This window comes from Salmo salar, chromosome 14 (genome assembly GCF_965601325.2).
Source record: "Salmo salar chromosome 14, fSalSal1, whole genome shotgun sequence".
In the NCBI taxonomy this organism is placed as follows: domain Eukaryota; kingdom Metazoa; phylum Chordata; class Actinopteri; order Salmoniformes; family Salmonidae; genus Salmo; species Salmo salar.
Genome location: NC_138304.1, coordinates 8,735,270 through 8,751,446, shown reverse-complemented (window position 1 = coordinate 8,751,446; position 16,177 = coordinate 8,735,270). Strand labels below are relative to the sequence as shown.

At 38.5% G+C, this 16,177-nt stretch overlaps 1 long non-coding RNA gene across 1 annotated transcript; it reads left to right on the top strand.

The window, feature by feature from the left end:
* The first annotated feature begins 253 nt into the window (after positions 1 to 253).
* LOC106568694 (uncharacterized) lies at positions 254 to 6,229 on the top strand. The gene is made up of 6 exons (XR_001320377.3): positions 254 to 464; positions 897 to 965; positions 2,961 to 4,269; positions 4,873 to 4,964; positions 5,177 to 5,241; positions 6,046 to 6,229. It is a non-coding gene; the product is annotated as an uncharacterized LOC106568694 (long non-coding RNA).
* Positions 6,230 to 16,177: the final 9,948 nt, after the last annotated feature.

The window sequence follows — 16,177 nt, the reverse complement described above, 5'->3', positions numbered from 1 at the left end:
GGCATCATTCACAAGTGATAATATATAATTCATAAGTGATATGCTAATATCACACTATTATTGATTTTATCTTGTCTTTACATATACTGTAGGAGAGTTAAAAAGGTTATTCCATCAAACTTCAAGTTATTAGAATAGTACACAACGCAGAACAGAACAACCAGGTTAATAAGGGTCAGTGGCCAAAGCCCGCGAACAGGAATATTCCAAGTTCAGACAGAAGGGGGGAGTCAGCTCGCTCTGATCGCCAGGAACTTTACTTTTGGTGTCTATTTTTAATTGTCGCACTATTGGTGCTGACTGTTGATGTTAGGTAGGCAGCTACAGTAGCTGAATGATGTTAACATCTTCGGGTTTTGTTTCATTAAATGCATTTAATTTCATCTGGGTGCTTGCGTTACCTACTAACACCCTGGTACCCGTAGCTCCCGTTCTCCTCAGTCCGAGAAAACACTGAGAGAAAGGTATGTGTTGCAGATTACTCCTTTGTAGAAGTCCATAACGTGAAATAAATAAAACATCCCAAGATTAATGCTGTATATATTGTTATAAGTTAGTGTGAGATTATTGAAACATGTAACTTTCAGAGTTTTATTATTGTTATTAATATAGTTTACAAAGTGCTAAAAGTGCTGCTGTTGCTAGCTAGCATGCCTTTCTGTGATGCAGATGGTTAGCTGAGCTGTCGACTGGTGCTTGCGTTGCATTATGGGAGATGTAGTTTTGGCCCTCTAAGGTCTGAATGGGAAAGAGACAATTTCACGTTTTACTTGTTTGTGTTGCAGTGTTTTTGTACATGAGTTGTATTTTGGTACTGTATTTTGGTACTGTCAACACTGAAAGCACCTAGCAATGTATTGGGTATGTGTTTTACCTTTCTTCATGCTCCTGTGTAGAACAACTTGTCAGATGGTGCATTGGAGACTGATGTGTTCCTGTTCTGTCTTTTCATAATACCATTGCAGGTATGGTTCTATTGTCTAAGAATTAAGATTATACATTTGTTGTATTAAGGACTGGTTATTATTTTATACTATACATTATGGCTTTATGTATGAATGTGATTTGTGTGAGTCCGAGAAAACACTGAGAGAGAAAGAACAACTTGTCAGATGGTGCACTGATGTGTTCCTGTCCTGTCTTTTCACAATACTATTGCAGATCAACATAAAAGCCAAAAAGACAGCCGTGGTGTCGCTCTTCATTTCTTGGTTCTCCTGTGGTACATATAAGACCCGCTACAATACTAAATAATATATGTGTGAAATTTCTTATGATTTAAAATGGACCATTATCATGCACCTGTCTCGAAACAGGGGCAGCGGAAAAAAATACATGTCATATATGCACTTAAATAACAAATTGGAGGACGCTTTTCCCGTGGTTCATTTTCATGCCAGCCCGGTAGGCTATACTCTTGTTGTAAAGAGAAGCAATGTGCTTAATATTAGGAAAGTTGAGATATAAATATAGTAGGCCTAGCCTATAGAAAGCTGACAGCCTATAGAAATGTTGCGCAACATGAGCTCATGGGCTCTCATGAAGTGTTTGATTAGATTTTCAATTACATTTGCATTGATGTCAGAGTGATTAGAGGGACAATAGAGTGCGGAGTACCAGTCAGTTAGCAAGTTTGGTAGGCTACATATGGCCATCAGCAGCATTAGAGCTTGGATAAGCCTGATTACTGTTACTAAACCGTGTAATTTGACCTGTGGAATTTGTGCGGCGGTAATATGGTCATAACAGCCATAGTTGCACCCCCTTTATGCCCTCAGAACAGCCTCAGTTTGTGGCATGGACTCTATAAGGTCTCGAAAGCGTTCCATAGGGATGCTTGCCCACTCCAACTCTGTAACTGTTTTAAAATCACCATTGGCCTCATGGTGAAATCCCTGAGGTTTCCTTCCTCTCCGCAACTGAGTTAGGAAGGACGCCTGTATCTTTGTAGTTACTGGGTTTATTGATACACCATCCAAAGTGTAATTAATAACTTCACCATGCTCAAAGGGATATTCAGTGTCTGCTTTTTTTTATTTTTACCCATCTACGAGGTGTATGACTTCTTTGCGAGGCACTGGAAAACCTCCCTGGTCTTTGTGTTTGAATCTGTGCTGGAAATTCATTACTCGACTTCATTACTTACAGATAATTGTATGTGTGTGGTACAGAGATGGGGTTATCGTTCAAAAATAATGTTAACCACTATTATTGCACACTGAGTCCGTGCAACTTATTAAGCAAATGTTTACTCCTGAACGTATTTAGGCTATCCATAACAAAGGGGTTGAATACTTATTGACTCAAGACATTTAAATGTGACATTTTTGAAATGAATTTGTAAAAATGAATATTAAAAAAATCCACTTTACGTTGTGGGGTATTGTGTATAGATCAGTGGCACAAAATCTTGATTGAATCAATTTTAAATTCAGGCTGTAACACAACAAAATGTGGGAAAAGTCAAGGGGTGTGACTACTTTATGAAGGTGCTGTAACATAATGGTTGAAGACCATTGAATATTTAAATGTATGCTCTTTAAAATGTATTTTTGTAACTTTGTCCCAAAAGCATTTAACTGCAGGGAGTCATGTAAAAATCTTCCCAGCTTGAAATAGTTTCCAATCGTTCTGATTGTGTTGTGATTGTGACGTCATGTTGTAAAACATATCACAGCTTAAAAATGCTCCCAGTCAATAATTGCAAGCGCGTCTCTTTGTGTGCATGGCTGAGAGTGATCGAGGCCACTGTGTTCTTGGGGACCTTCGATCCTGCAGAAATGTTTTGGTACCCTTCCCCAGATCTGTGCCTCGCCACAATCTTCTCTCGGAGCTCTATGTACAATTCCGTTGATCTCACTGCTTGGTTTTTGCTCTGACATGCACCGTCAACTGTGGGACCTTATGTAGACAAGTGTGTGCCTTTCCAAATCATGTTCTATCAATTCAATTTACCACAGGTGGACTCCAATCAAGTTGTAGGAACATCTCAAGGATGACCAATGGAAACAGGATGCACCTGAGCTCAATTTCAAGTCTCATAGCAAAGGGTACTTCAGATTATAATTTTTTTGCCAACATTTCTAAAAACCTGTTTTCGTTTTGTTATTTTGGGGTATTATGTGTAAATTGATGAGGATTTAGTTTTATTTAAACAATTTTAGAATAAGGCTGTAATGTAACAAAATGTGGGAAAAGTCAAGGGGTCTGAATACTTCCGGAATGCACTGTGTCATACTCTGCTTCCACCGGGCATTCCACTGATTTTAAAACTCTGTCCTTCAGCAAGACTTATGCAGTTCTTCGTAATTTGTTTCAAAATAGCATAGTTAGAAAGGATTACCTACACATCCTGAGCAGCTCATGTTATAGACAGAAGCGTGCAACATGGGTTCCTTTCTTCCTGTCTTTTTCAGTGTCTAAACCAACTAGGCTCGTATTAACAATTTTATTAGTATTTACAGATGGCATACAAGTTTGTTGTTGAGGCACATGAAAGTTCACATTTTCCAGAAGGCATTTCTGCCAAAAAATGCATTATGCAAAATAAAATATTGTTTACATTCAAATGCCTCTCCTGTAGAGTAGCGACGCAAGACATACGCTTAGTTTCCTGAAATGAGTAACAGTTGTCAAAAGTACAGAGATGTGATCAATGTATTCGTTCATACAAGCACAAATGACTCCATCAGGTCAGATCTAATCCTGCTTGCCCAGTTCTGGCACCCGTATCCAGACAGAGGTTTGGTGTTTGCAGGGATGGTACAGTAAATGGGGGGCCACCTCGTCCCCCAAAAGCCTACGGGGGGCACCGCTGAGACATTTAAATGCCAAACACTTTTCGGAGGGGGAAATTTGCCAGGAGTCCATGGTTTGGAGGGATGGAGTCACACGTCACACATTCTGTGGCATGTCACAGATCACATCAGGCCCCATTAATTGTATGTCTTTTCTCAACATCCTATATACAATTGTAGGTTAATGATTTCTTAACAGATTATTTGGGCCTGACATTTATAGCATGCTAAATGGGGTTTAGTATATGACTAACAATCAAATGTAAAGACACAGATATGCAATTTGGTTGTATTATCCCTGTATCATTGTTGAGAACAGAGCATTTATTTATTAATGTGATCAGCAGATTCTTTTAACTCTTCTGCAAGCTGCTCTGTGGATGTTGTTGGTTCATCAGATTCTGATGACACTGTTACTCTGACACAAAGTCCTAGCAGAAACAGGAGAGCAGAGGAAGATAGTGCAGCCAAAGTAAGCCTTTCATTATTTGCTTTGATTGTCTTTTTTATCATTCAAAACTGTATTGATCTTCCTGAGGTTCCATCTTTGTGATGTTGGGTTGGCCTACTCCCGGTGAGTTACATAGTATGTAGGCTTTTTTCAGTCCTGCTCTTATCGACTTAAATCATCTTGGAAGATCCTAATGTGCAGCTTAGTGATATAGCCACGTGTTGGAGCAGGGCTGAAAGCAATGCTTGCACAGTAGCTCTCCAGGAGGATGGCTGGCTAACACTGAGCTCTTTCTCAATTTGTCTATCCTTGTCTCCTTGTGTCCTTGTCTCATCCTTCTGAAAACCAACTACGGAACAATGAATTAGGAGATGAGCATTGGGTCTTATTATCAAATGTGATTTGAGAAGCAGGCGAGGAATCACAAAAACATATTTTGAGAAAGAACACTGGTGTACTAGGGTCTGTTTCTGTTGTGCCTTTTGTTAGATTATTGAGGACATTCTCCAGTGAAAAGCTGGAGGGGAAAGGATCATGAACGAGTGTGCTCGGACAAAAAGCTTGACTGACCGCACCAGACGTAATACGATCAATCTAGTCATTATTATTATTTTTGGTTCATAGCAAGTCCCGCACGACATGTGAAGGAAGCATATGCAAGAGGAATAGTTTCCTTCTTTCCGTACCTGGCCGACCCCAAAAGCAAGACTGACTATGTGAGTACAAAATAAATCTGGGTCCCAATTCACTCCCTACCACAGGGAGAAGAATTGTAGGATTGTGGTTGAAAGGGAAGTGGGTTAAATGTTAACCCACACCAACACTGGCAGAAATGTTCTGAAAGTTTTAAAATGTGTGTTTCTAGGCTGTGACAGTGACATGTCGTCCATTCTTCTTATCATCCATCTTCTGCCTCCCTCCTCTCAAGGCCGCAACAAGCCGGGAAAGATGTCAGCAAGACACGCAGCTGAACATCTTGTGAAGTTCATGAAGGTCAGGCTACAATTCAACACAAATTTGCTGTAGACAAACTGTGTTGCACTATACTGATCCCCCCCCCCCCCCTTTCCTTCACCCTCTTCCCCTTCACCCCTCTCTCCCTATAATACCTATGTGGCATTATAACACCGTAATACATATTAGAATCACTACTGTCTGGCTTGGGAGACTATTAGTAGATGTTGTGGCATGCATAAATTGGGTTCAATTTACTTTACTTTAAGAACTGTCTCTCCAAATTGGAATTCCTCTGCTCAATATTCACCTGGTTTCTCTATTTCATGCTCAAGACATAAAAACCTATGGGTTTCACTCACTACTTGACCCAATTGTACGCAATATAAACATTTTGGAAAGTGAGTTACTGTAAGGTTCCCTTGTACGATCACCAAATTCATGGTGTATCACAACCGGGTTTGGCCGGTGTAGGCCGTCATTTTCTATAAGAATTTGTTCTTAACTGTCTTGCCTAGTTAAATAAAGGTTAAATAAAATAAAAATTGTCCAAGTAACAGGTGACAACCTTGGTATTCATGGTTTATTTGGTTTTGTGTAATCTTTTAGTGCAAGATATTGCTTCCTTTTCTGTCTTGCTGAGAAAGACGACTTTCAGACAGAGTTTAGTGAAGACAGTATAGCAAACTAAAGAGATGCATGTGGAACAGTGCCAAACAATGGAGAGAAATCCCACTCTGCCCTATGGGATGGGTGATAAAATAATCTTGCCTGCTAAATTCATTACAGTACTTTTATATAAGCGAGAATTTTTCAGTTGATATCATGCATGACGTGTTTCAGGTAATGGCTTCCTGAAGTTCTCCAAGCAGCTGATTGGTCAGCCCCATTGCTGATTGGAGAGCTGACCCCACCCCCTCGTCAGGACGCAGCTGTCTCAATTAACAACCCCAATATAAGCCAGTGTGCTGTTGCTCAGAGAAAGAGAGAGACACAGAGATTTTTGCTGAGAGAGGAGGTTGATGGCAGAGGGTTATATATATATATATATATATATATATATATATATATATATATATATATATATGTATATATATGTATATATGTATATATATATATATATATATATGTATATATATATATATATGTATATATGTATATATATATGTATGTATATATATATATATATATATATATATATATGTATATATATATGTATATATATATATATATGTATATATATATGTATATATATATGTATATGTATATATATATATATATATATATATATGTATATATATATATATATGTATATATATATATATATGTATATATATATATATGTATATATATATATATGTATGTATATATATATATATGTATATATATATATATATGTATATATATATATATATGTATATATATATGTATATATATATATATATGTATATATATATATATGTATATATATATATATATGTATATATATATGTATATATATATATATATATATGTATATATATATATATATATATGTATATATATATATATATATATGTATGTATATATATATATATGTATATATATATATATATGTATGTATGTATATATATATATGTATGTATGTATGTATGTATGTATGTATATATATATATATATATACATACATACATACATACATACATACATACATGTATGTATGTATGTATGTATATATATATATATATATATATATATGTTGGTTGTTTCTCAGAAAGAGAATTGGGTATGTACTGAGTTAGTTGTTGCTGAGAAAGCTTATTGTTATGTTCTGTGTTTAGTGCTCAGAGTTTTCTTTAATGTCCTGGGTTAGTGTTTTCTCAGGTTTTGTTGTAAAGTAGTTTGTACATTTGTGTTACTCTGTTTCATTTGTTCCCAGGGGGGAAGGGGAAGGCACCTAGGGAGTGCTTAGGCAAGAGGCCCGCGGGCATACATATACCGTAGTAATTTATTGTCTATGCACACTAGGAAAGACCTGGGCGGACCATCCCCTGTATTTTGGTTAGTGCACCAGGTGGTGCTAGTTAGGTAAGTAGTGGGTAGGCAGGTAAGGTAGGAGAGGGGGCTTTGATATTTAGTTTCTTTGCTTTGGTTCCGTCCAGCCCCTTTTCCCCAAACTTACCGCGTGAAGGAATAAATTCCCAGTAAACGGTATTCTCTGCCTTTTTGTCGTCCTTGCTCACACCTACACTTCCATACCTTTTTCACAGCACGGAGAGTTAAGTTGTAGCAGGGTGTTGCGTTCCCTCTTTCTAGAGGCGTGCGTAACACCTAGTCATTTTACCCACACACCGCTACTTTTTTACAGTCTATGAACTAAGTAGACCAGACCGAGCTGCTACCGCATTGGCGTCTATGGAAAAGACACCATGTTAAGAAGACCAGAACTGACAATTATTTTCAGTGGTTAACCTGTCTGTGCTAGGGGGCAGTATTTTCACGGCCGGATGAAAAACGTACCCAATTTAAACAGGTTACTACTCGGGCCCAGAAACTAGAATATGCATATTATTAGTAGATTTGGATAGAAAACACTCTGAAGTTTGTAAAACTGTTTGAATGGTGTCTGTGAGTATAACAGAACTCATATGGCAGGCAAAAACCTGAGATAATTCCAAGCAGGAAGTGGAAAGTCTGAGAATTGTAGTTCTTCTTTTGATTCTCTATCGAAGCTACAGTGTCTGTGGGGGATGTTGCACTTCCTAAGGCTTCCATTGGCTGTCTAAAGCCTTCAGAAAGTGGTTTGAGCATTTTCCTGTCACTGGGCAGATAATAGGAGCTCAGTTACTGAGTGGTCTGCCTGGCAACAAAGGGAGCGGATATGCTCGGACCTGCGAGCGCACCCCTCCTTCTTTTTCTTCTTGAATGAATATGCAATTGTCCGGGAATATTTTAACGCAATTCTACGTTAAAAATACCATAAAGATTGATTTTAAACAGCGTTTGACATGCTTCTAAGTACGGTAATGGAACATTTTAACTTTTTGTCTCTCGTTCCGCACTCGCGCGTTATGCCATTGGATAAGTGATCTGTACGCATGAACAAAACGGAGGTATTTGTACATAAATATGGATTATTTCGAACAAAAACAACATTTCTTGTGGAAGTAGCAGTCCTGGGAGTGCATTCTGTCGAAGATCAGCAAAGGTAAGAGAATATTTCTAATACTAATTCTGAGTTTAGGTTGCCCCGAACTTGGCAGGTGTCTGAATAGCTCACCGTGATGGCTGAGCTATGTACTCAGAATTTTGAAAAATGTATTTTAAAAATCTGACACAGCGGTTGCATCCAGGGGTAGTCTATCTATAATTCTTAAAGTAATTGTTATATATTTTGTCAACGTTTATGATGAGTATTTTTGTAAATTGATGTGCACATTCACCGGACATTTTGGTGGGAATACATTTTCTGAACATCACGCGACAATGTAAAATGCTGCTTTTGGATATAAATATGAACTTTATCGAACAAAACATACATGTATTGTGTAACATAATGTCCTAGGAGTGTCATCTGATGAAGATCATCAAAGGTTAGTGCTTCATTTAGCTGTGTTTTTGGTTTTATTGACACATGTCCTTGCTTGGAAAATGTCCTCTCCTAACATAATCTAATGTTTTGCTTTCGCTGTAAAGCCTTTTTGAAATCAAACAATGTGGTTGGATTAACGAGAAGTTTATCTTTAAAGTGGTGTAAAATAGTTGTATGTTTGAGAAAGTTGAATTATGACATTTTGTTGTTTTTGAATTTGCCGCCCTGATATTTCACTGGCTGTGTCCCGCAGGTGGGTAATGTTCAGAAATGTTTTCCCTCCAAACCTTCCGGTGAATGAGCACACATATTACAGAAATACTCATCATAAACTTTGATCAATATACAAGTGTTATGCACAGAATTATAGATACCCTTCTCCTAAATGCAACCACTTTGTCAGATTTCAAAAAAGGTTCACGGCGAAAGCACAATTTGCAATAATCTGAGTACAGCCCAGAAGACACCAACAACTAGCAAACAGAAACCTGCCATCTTGGAGTCAATAAAACTAAGAAATTACATTTATAAATATTCACTTACCTTTGATTATCTTCATCAGAATTCACTCCCAGGAATCCCAGCTCCACAATAAATGTTCGATAAAGTTTATCTTTATGTCCAAATACATCCATTTTGTTTGCGCGTTAGGTTCACTATCCAAATCCACAATGCGCGTGCTTACTTAGTCCAGACGAAAAGTCAAAAAAGTTATACTACAGTTTGTAGAAACATGTCAAACGATGTATACAATGAATCTTTAGGTTGTTTTTAACATATATCTTCAATAAAATTCCAACCGGATCAATCCATTCTCTTTAGGAATGACTATGAACTCAGCTCACTCCCAAAGGCGACGTGCGTGACTGAACCCATGCCTTATAATGGGACAGCTACTTCCTTGGGCTGTTTTTCCCTTCAAATTCACCATAGAATCCTCAAACAAGGTTCTAAAGACTGTTGACATCTAGTGGAAGCTTTAGGAAGTGCAATATGAACCCTAAGTCACTGTAAAGGCAATCACTTGAAAAAACTACAACCTCAGATTTCCCACTTCCTGGTTGGATTTTCCCAGGTTTTTGCCTGCCATATGAGTTCTGTTATACTCACAGACATCATTCAAACAGTTTTAGAAATGTAAGAGTGTTTTCTATCCAAATCTACTAATAATATGCATATCCTACCTCCTGGGCCCAAGTAGCAGGCAGTTTCATTTGGGTACGTTTTTCATCCGGCCGTGAAAATACTGCCCCCTATCCCTATTAATGCCCTGAGTGAACTATCTTCCTTCATTCACCATCTTTGGAGGCACCTCCACCACAGTACAAATGCATGCAAACACACAGTACGTATAAACGTACCCATTTGGACACACACAAACACACAGTCCGCATGGTCCAGGAACACCTTTCTTAATTAAGCCCTTCTATATCACTGTCAATCAAATTACTCAAAGAATGTGTTACTTTTGTGAGGAGTATAACAGGAAAAATACCAGTCAGTTAAAAATAGCGGCCAGTCTTCCCACAGATGGGCTGAAATGTGTGATGGAGTGTTGAGAGGTGCGGTAGTGACGTGAGCAGTCTGGCTCGACTAAAGTGTGAACAGGCAGGTGTAAAATCACAGAAAGGCCTCCTGAGAATTTGGAGGTGTTAACACAATAGCACAACCCACCCGCTTCCACAGCTGTGACAGAGCACCTGCACCTGCACACAAACACACACAGACAAACAGACAGACAAAGACGCACACACTCACTCTCTTATATGTTGTAGGTTTAAATAGGATTTGCCAGTGTCATATACCTCCACAACCTGTATAGTAACAGCCAAGCATTTGCTGCTCTCTAGTGGTGGTTCAGTCTCCACTATGAAGGTCAATGTTTTTCAATTTGAAAGGTATCTTATGAAATACCTTTATTTAACTGATTATATTTTGGACCATGGAATTTGTCAATATAAAATCATTGTAATGATGTGTTGTTAAGCATTAACATCACAAGGGAGGACGCCAACAGGTTGAACAAAATCATAAAGAAAGCTGGTTCTTCCATCAGCACCCACATGGACAATCTAGAGCCCATTCGGAATAAGCCGATCCTCAAGCAGCTCAAGAGCATAGAGACCAACACTAGCCACCCCCTCCACAGTATCTGTTTGGACCATTGCAGTGTAATGGTAGACAGATTTATTTTACCTAGGAGCCAAACAGAATGTTTCCACAGATCTTTTTTACCTTATGCTATGAGGGTTTTTAACATGAACACTTACAGTACCAGTCAAAAGTTTGGACACACCTACTCATTCCAGGGTTTTTCTTTATTTTTTACTATTTTCTACATTGTAGAATAATAGTGAAGACATCAAAACTATGAAATGACACAAGGAATCATGTAGTAACCAAAAAAGTGTAAAACAAATCAAAATATATTTTCTTTTTGATATTCTTCAAAGTAGCAACCCTTTGCCTTGATGGCAGCTTTGCACACTCTTGGCCTTCTCTCAACCAGCTTCATGAGGTAGTCACCTGGAATGCATTTCAATTAACATGTGTGCCTTGTTAAAAGTTAATTTGTGGAATTTCTTTCCTTAATGCGTTTGAGCCAATCAGTTGTGTTGTGACAAGGTAGGGGTGGTATACAGAAGATAGCCATATTTGGTAAAAGACCAAGTCCATATTATGGCAAGAACATCTCAAGTCAACAAAGAGAAACGGCAGTCTATCATTACTTTAAGACATGAAGGTCAGTCTGAAAAGTGTTATGATGACACTGGCTCTCATGAGGACCGCCATAGGAAAGGAAGACCCAGAGTTACTTCTGCTGCAGAGGATAAATTCATTAGAGTTAACTGCATCTCAGATTGCAGCCCAAATAAATGCTTTACAGAGTTCTGGTAACAGACACATCTCAACATCAACTGTTCAGAGGAGACTGCGTGAATCAGGCCTTCATGGTCGAATCGCTGCAAACAAACCACTACTAAAGGACACCAATAAGAAGAATAGACTTGCTTGGGCCAAGAAAGACGAGCAATGGACATTAGACCAGTGGAAATCTGTCCTTTGGTCGGATGACTCCAAATTTGAGATTTTTGGTTCCAACCGCCGTGTCTTTGTGAGACACAGAGTAGGTAAACGGATGATCTCCGCATGTGTGGCTCCCACAGTGAAGCATGGAGGAGAAGGTATGATGGTGTGGGGATGCTTGCTGGTGACAGTGTCAGTGATTTATTTAGAGTTCAAGGCACACTTAACCAACATAGCTACCACAGCATTCTGCAGCGATCCGCCAGCCCATCTGATTTGCGCTTAGTGGGACTATGATTTGTTTTTCAACAGGACAATGACCCAAAACACACCTCCAGGATGTGTAAGGGCTATTTGACCAAGAAGGAGAGTGATGCAGTGCTGCATCAGATGACCTGGCCTATATATAACACTTTTTCTGTTACTACATGATTCCATGTGTTATTTTATAGTTTGGAAAAATAGTAAAAATAAAGAAAAACCCTTGACTGAGTAGGTGTGTCCAAACTTTTGACTGGTATTGTATGTGCTGCTTTTAGTGTGTTTTTAGTTGTGTTTTATTGTGTATTTATTGGCGTTCTCTGTATTGGCTGGTGTAATCAACATTTCCCTTCTGGGGGATTAATAAAGTACTATCTTATCTATAATGACCCTATAGGTGCCTTACGATCTCTCATCATACAATAAAGTATCTACAGCAACAATGGTTAATCACCCAACAACAATATTCTTATAATACATGTTTTGTTTCCCTTGTAACACAGGATTTGGTCAAGTAATCATGGATTTTGCGAACTGATGTTTTTATTTTTAACACTATCTTATGTGATGAAACAAAGCACTTGCACTCCTTTACATTCATACCCAAAGTCAGAGCAAACGTTTTGTCTTTTAACAGGAAGTGAACTTCAAGATTATAGGCCTATGGCAGATGATTTGCCTCAGTAACTACAATTTACATTTAATACATCTTACTATCTGATTCCATTTAATATAGTAAAACCATGTGCAATAAGATTAAGAAATGGTAATGAGAAGAGAATCCAAGGTATTAGTTAGTTCTTCTCAATGAACAACTTTCAAATAGATAACAAACGTGGATGCTATAGTATTATTCTATCACATATTCCAATAGTCAGTCCGCAGGATACTGTAGAGAGAGAGAGAGATACATTTTGGCCCCTCAAAGGGGGGAAGGGCTGTTTTAGGGCAAATTGCCATGCAGCCCCAGGTGACAGAGAGCACATAAGTTTGAGGCATGGCCTACACTACCACTCTGCTGAAGTCATCTGTCCCTTCATCTGGACGTTCAATAGAAGACAGCAGGTTGAGCATGCCTCTATTTCTGGTGTCATTTTCTGAATGGTCCATTTCTGGCCACTTCAAATGCTCTGTCCAAGTCACTGTCCTCAGCAGCATCTTTAAGCGACTGCATCACAAGGGCATTTCTCCTCCTTGTATCCTCCATTCTCACTGGGTTAGCTTCAGGGAAATGTTTAATTAATTCCTTCTTCCTTTCTTTTCCTGGGGAAATCACTGAAAACATTGCATATCCAACACCTAGTGCACCGACCAGCGCTGTGGATGCCAGGATAGTGACTCTGCTCATAGTGTTACTTGGTCCGCTCGGTTTTGCACATAACACAACTACTTCGATTTTTTTTCTTCTATGTTTTGTTTTCTATGTTATCAATCACTGTTGTGTTTTTCCTTCAGCAGTGCACAATGTCCACCCAGAGGTTTTGTAAGTGGCTTTATTTTGGTCTGTTGACAGTTACAATGCATTCTGGGACGGGAACAGAACGGAAGCTGCCTGGCACAAAAAGCATCCACTGTCAGCTGTGTGATCCAAGCAAGAGTAAGAAGAACTAGCAAGAACAAGAATGTGATCGCTGTGATTCCCTTTCAAAATAAAAGTCCTGCGATGAAACTGGTACAAAATGTTACAAATTGTCAAAATGACATATGCTTAACAGAGTTGGAATATTCTTATTCAACAAAGTAATTATTTAATTAATTTTACAATTATTATTATGGTATTGGTTCTCCATGTTCCATATGCATATCAGTGAGTAATAAACATAATAGGATCTAAAATATGTAGATGTTTTTCAATCTGTAGAGAGGTTAAATGCCGGTAATGTAATTAAAGAGATTCTCCAGTACTTTTGCATACTTTTTAGCCAGTAGTTCTGAAAGTAGTGCTCACGAGCCAAAAGTGGCCCCTGAAAATCGCATACTATGTCACATGCAGATATGTGCACCATGTCATTGGTCTCTCTCACTCTGCTCTGTGTGCATCTTGCTAGCTGTCGCTCTAATGTTGAGGAGCTAAGCTCATTGGCTATGAACACAAATTGCTAGTGGGGGAAGAATGTTGGGAAAATGGCGTAGCACTGCTTCCAGAAAAATAGTTCCTTTCAAAATAGAGATTCTGTGGCTAATTGAGGTAATACAATAATTCTGCTCATAGATTATGCATATATGAACTGCACATTGACACATCCAGCCCAAAGCGGGAGGTTTAATGGACCCATCTTGCACACATCATTTATGGTAATTAGATTTGACATTTCACTCAAGAGCCTCAAAAACCCTTTTTAACATGGTAACCAGGGTACCATTAATGTGTGGCGGACCTCTCCAAATGCCTTTCTGATAAGCAAAGAGAGACTGAAAGGAAAGGCTGCTTTTCAAGGCTACTTTTCAAGCATGTCCATTTTCATGTCCATTCCTTGTGTGAGAGCAGCCCATGTACATTATATTGTATTCACTGCAGATTATACAGTATATGCCACCTAAACCTGCTTTTCCACTGAGCAAGCAAGGTCTTATACGTTGTTGTGGTTTATTATGTTTTAGTTCAATAATCACTGACAAGCAACGTCCCACCACACGCCTACATACACTGAGTGTATAAAACATTAAGAACACCAGCGCTTTCCATGACATAGACTGATCAGGTGAAAGCTTTGATCCCTGTTAAATCCACTTCAATCAGTGTAGGTGAAGGGGAGGAGACAGGTTAAAGAAGGATTTTTAAGCCTTGAGAAATTGAGACATGGATTGTGTATGTGTGCCATTCAGAGGGTGAATAGGCAAGACAAAAGATTTAAGTGCCTTTGAACGGGGTATGGTAGTAGGTGCCAGGCGCACAAGTTTGAGTGAATCAAGAACTGCAACACTGCAGGGTTTTTCGTGCTCAACAATTTCCCGTGTGTATCAAGAATGGTCCACCACCCGAAGGACATCCAGCCAACTTGACACAGCTGTGGGAAGCATTTGCGTCAACATTGGGCCAGTATCCCTGTGGAATATTGGGAAGGTGTTCCTAATGTTTTGTACACTTAGTGTACATAGAGTATACAACACATAAGATGTAAATCATACATCTGATAAATCTGTGGACTGTAGAAAGAAGTTCAAGGTATGCTTGATCTATACTTTTCTGGCACATTGTTTCAGGGGAAAAACATTTTTTAAATTGTGATTATTTTTCTCTGGTGAGAAATCATTGGATTGGTGAGCCTTAAAGAGTGGTTCTGGCAGCCGTCCTTGAGCGTTATTCCTGTTTAGTTTTAGGCTGGGTTTCTGTACAGCACTTTGTGACATCAGCTGATGTAAAAAGGGCTTTATAAATACATTCAATTGATTGATTGATTGATTGATTGATTGATTGATTGATTGATTGAATGGGTGTAGACAAAGAGAGCTCTCCAGTAGGTACCAAAACTTTCAAAGGCCCTTTTCTCAAAAGTGAGTTTACAAGTTTATCAACTTTCAAAGCAGAATTACTTTCCCATTGTTCCTAAAAAAATGCAGTGTATGATATACCATTTTGTAGCTCTGAGTCTCTACTTTTATCCAATGTAAAAAACCCAATTTCAAATTTTGCTACATAAGACCGATTTGAGCTGGTCAATCACATATTGTCACGGGTGTTGTTAGGCCTGAGACAAAGTCAATAGTCGACCGTGCCAATATACCCTCCAGACACTGGCTTCGAGGGCATTATCACTTGGATTTCATGGATTTCACCATGAGACCAATGGTGACTTTAAAACAGTTAGAGTTTAATGGCTGTTATAGGAAAAATCTGAGGATGGATCAACAACATTGTTACTCCACACTACTAACCTAAAGGAAAGAGTGAAAAGAAGGAAGCCTTTAGAATGACAATATTCCAAAACATGCATCCTGTTTGCAACAAGGCACTAAAGTAAAACTTTATGTCGTCAATACAAAGTCTTATGTTTGGGGCAATTCCAACACAAAACATCACTTAGTACCACTCCTCGTATTTTCAATCATGGTGGTGGTTGCATCATGTTATGGGTATGCTTGTCATCGGCAAGGACTAGGGAGTTTTTTAGGATA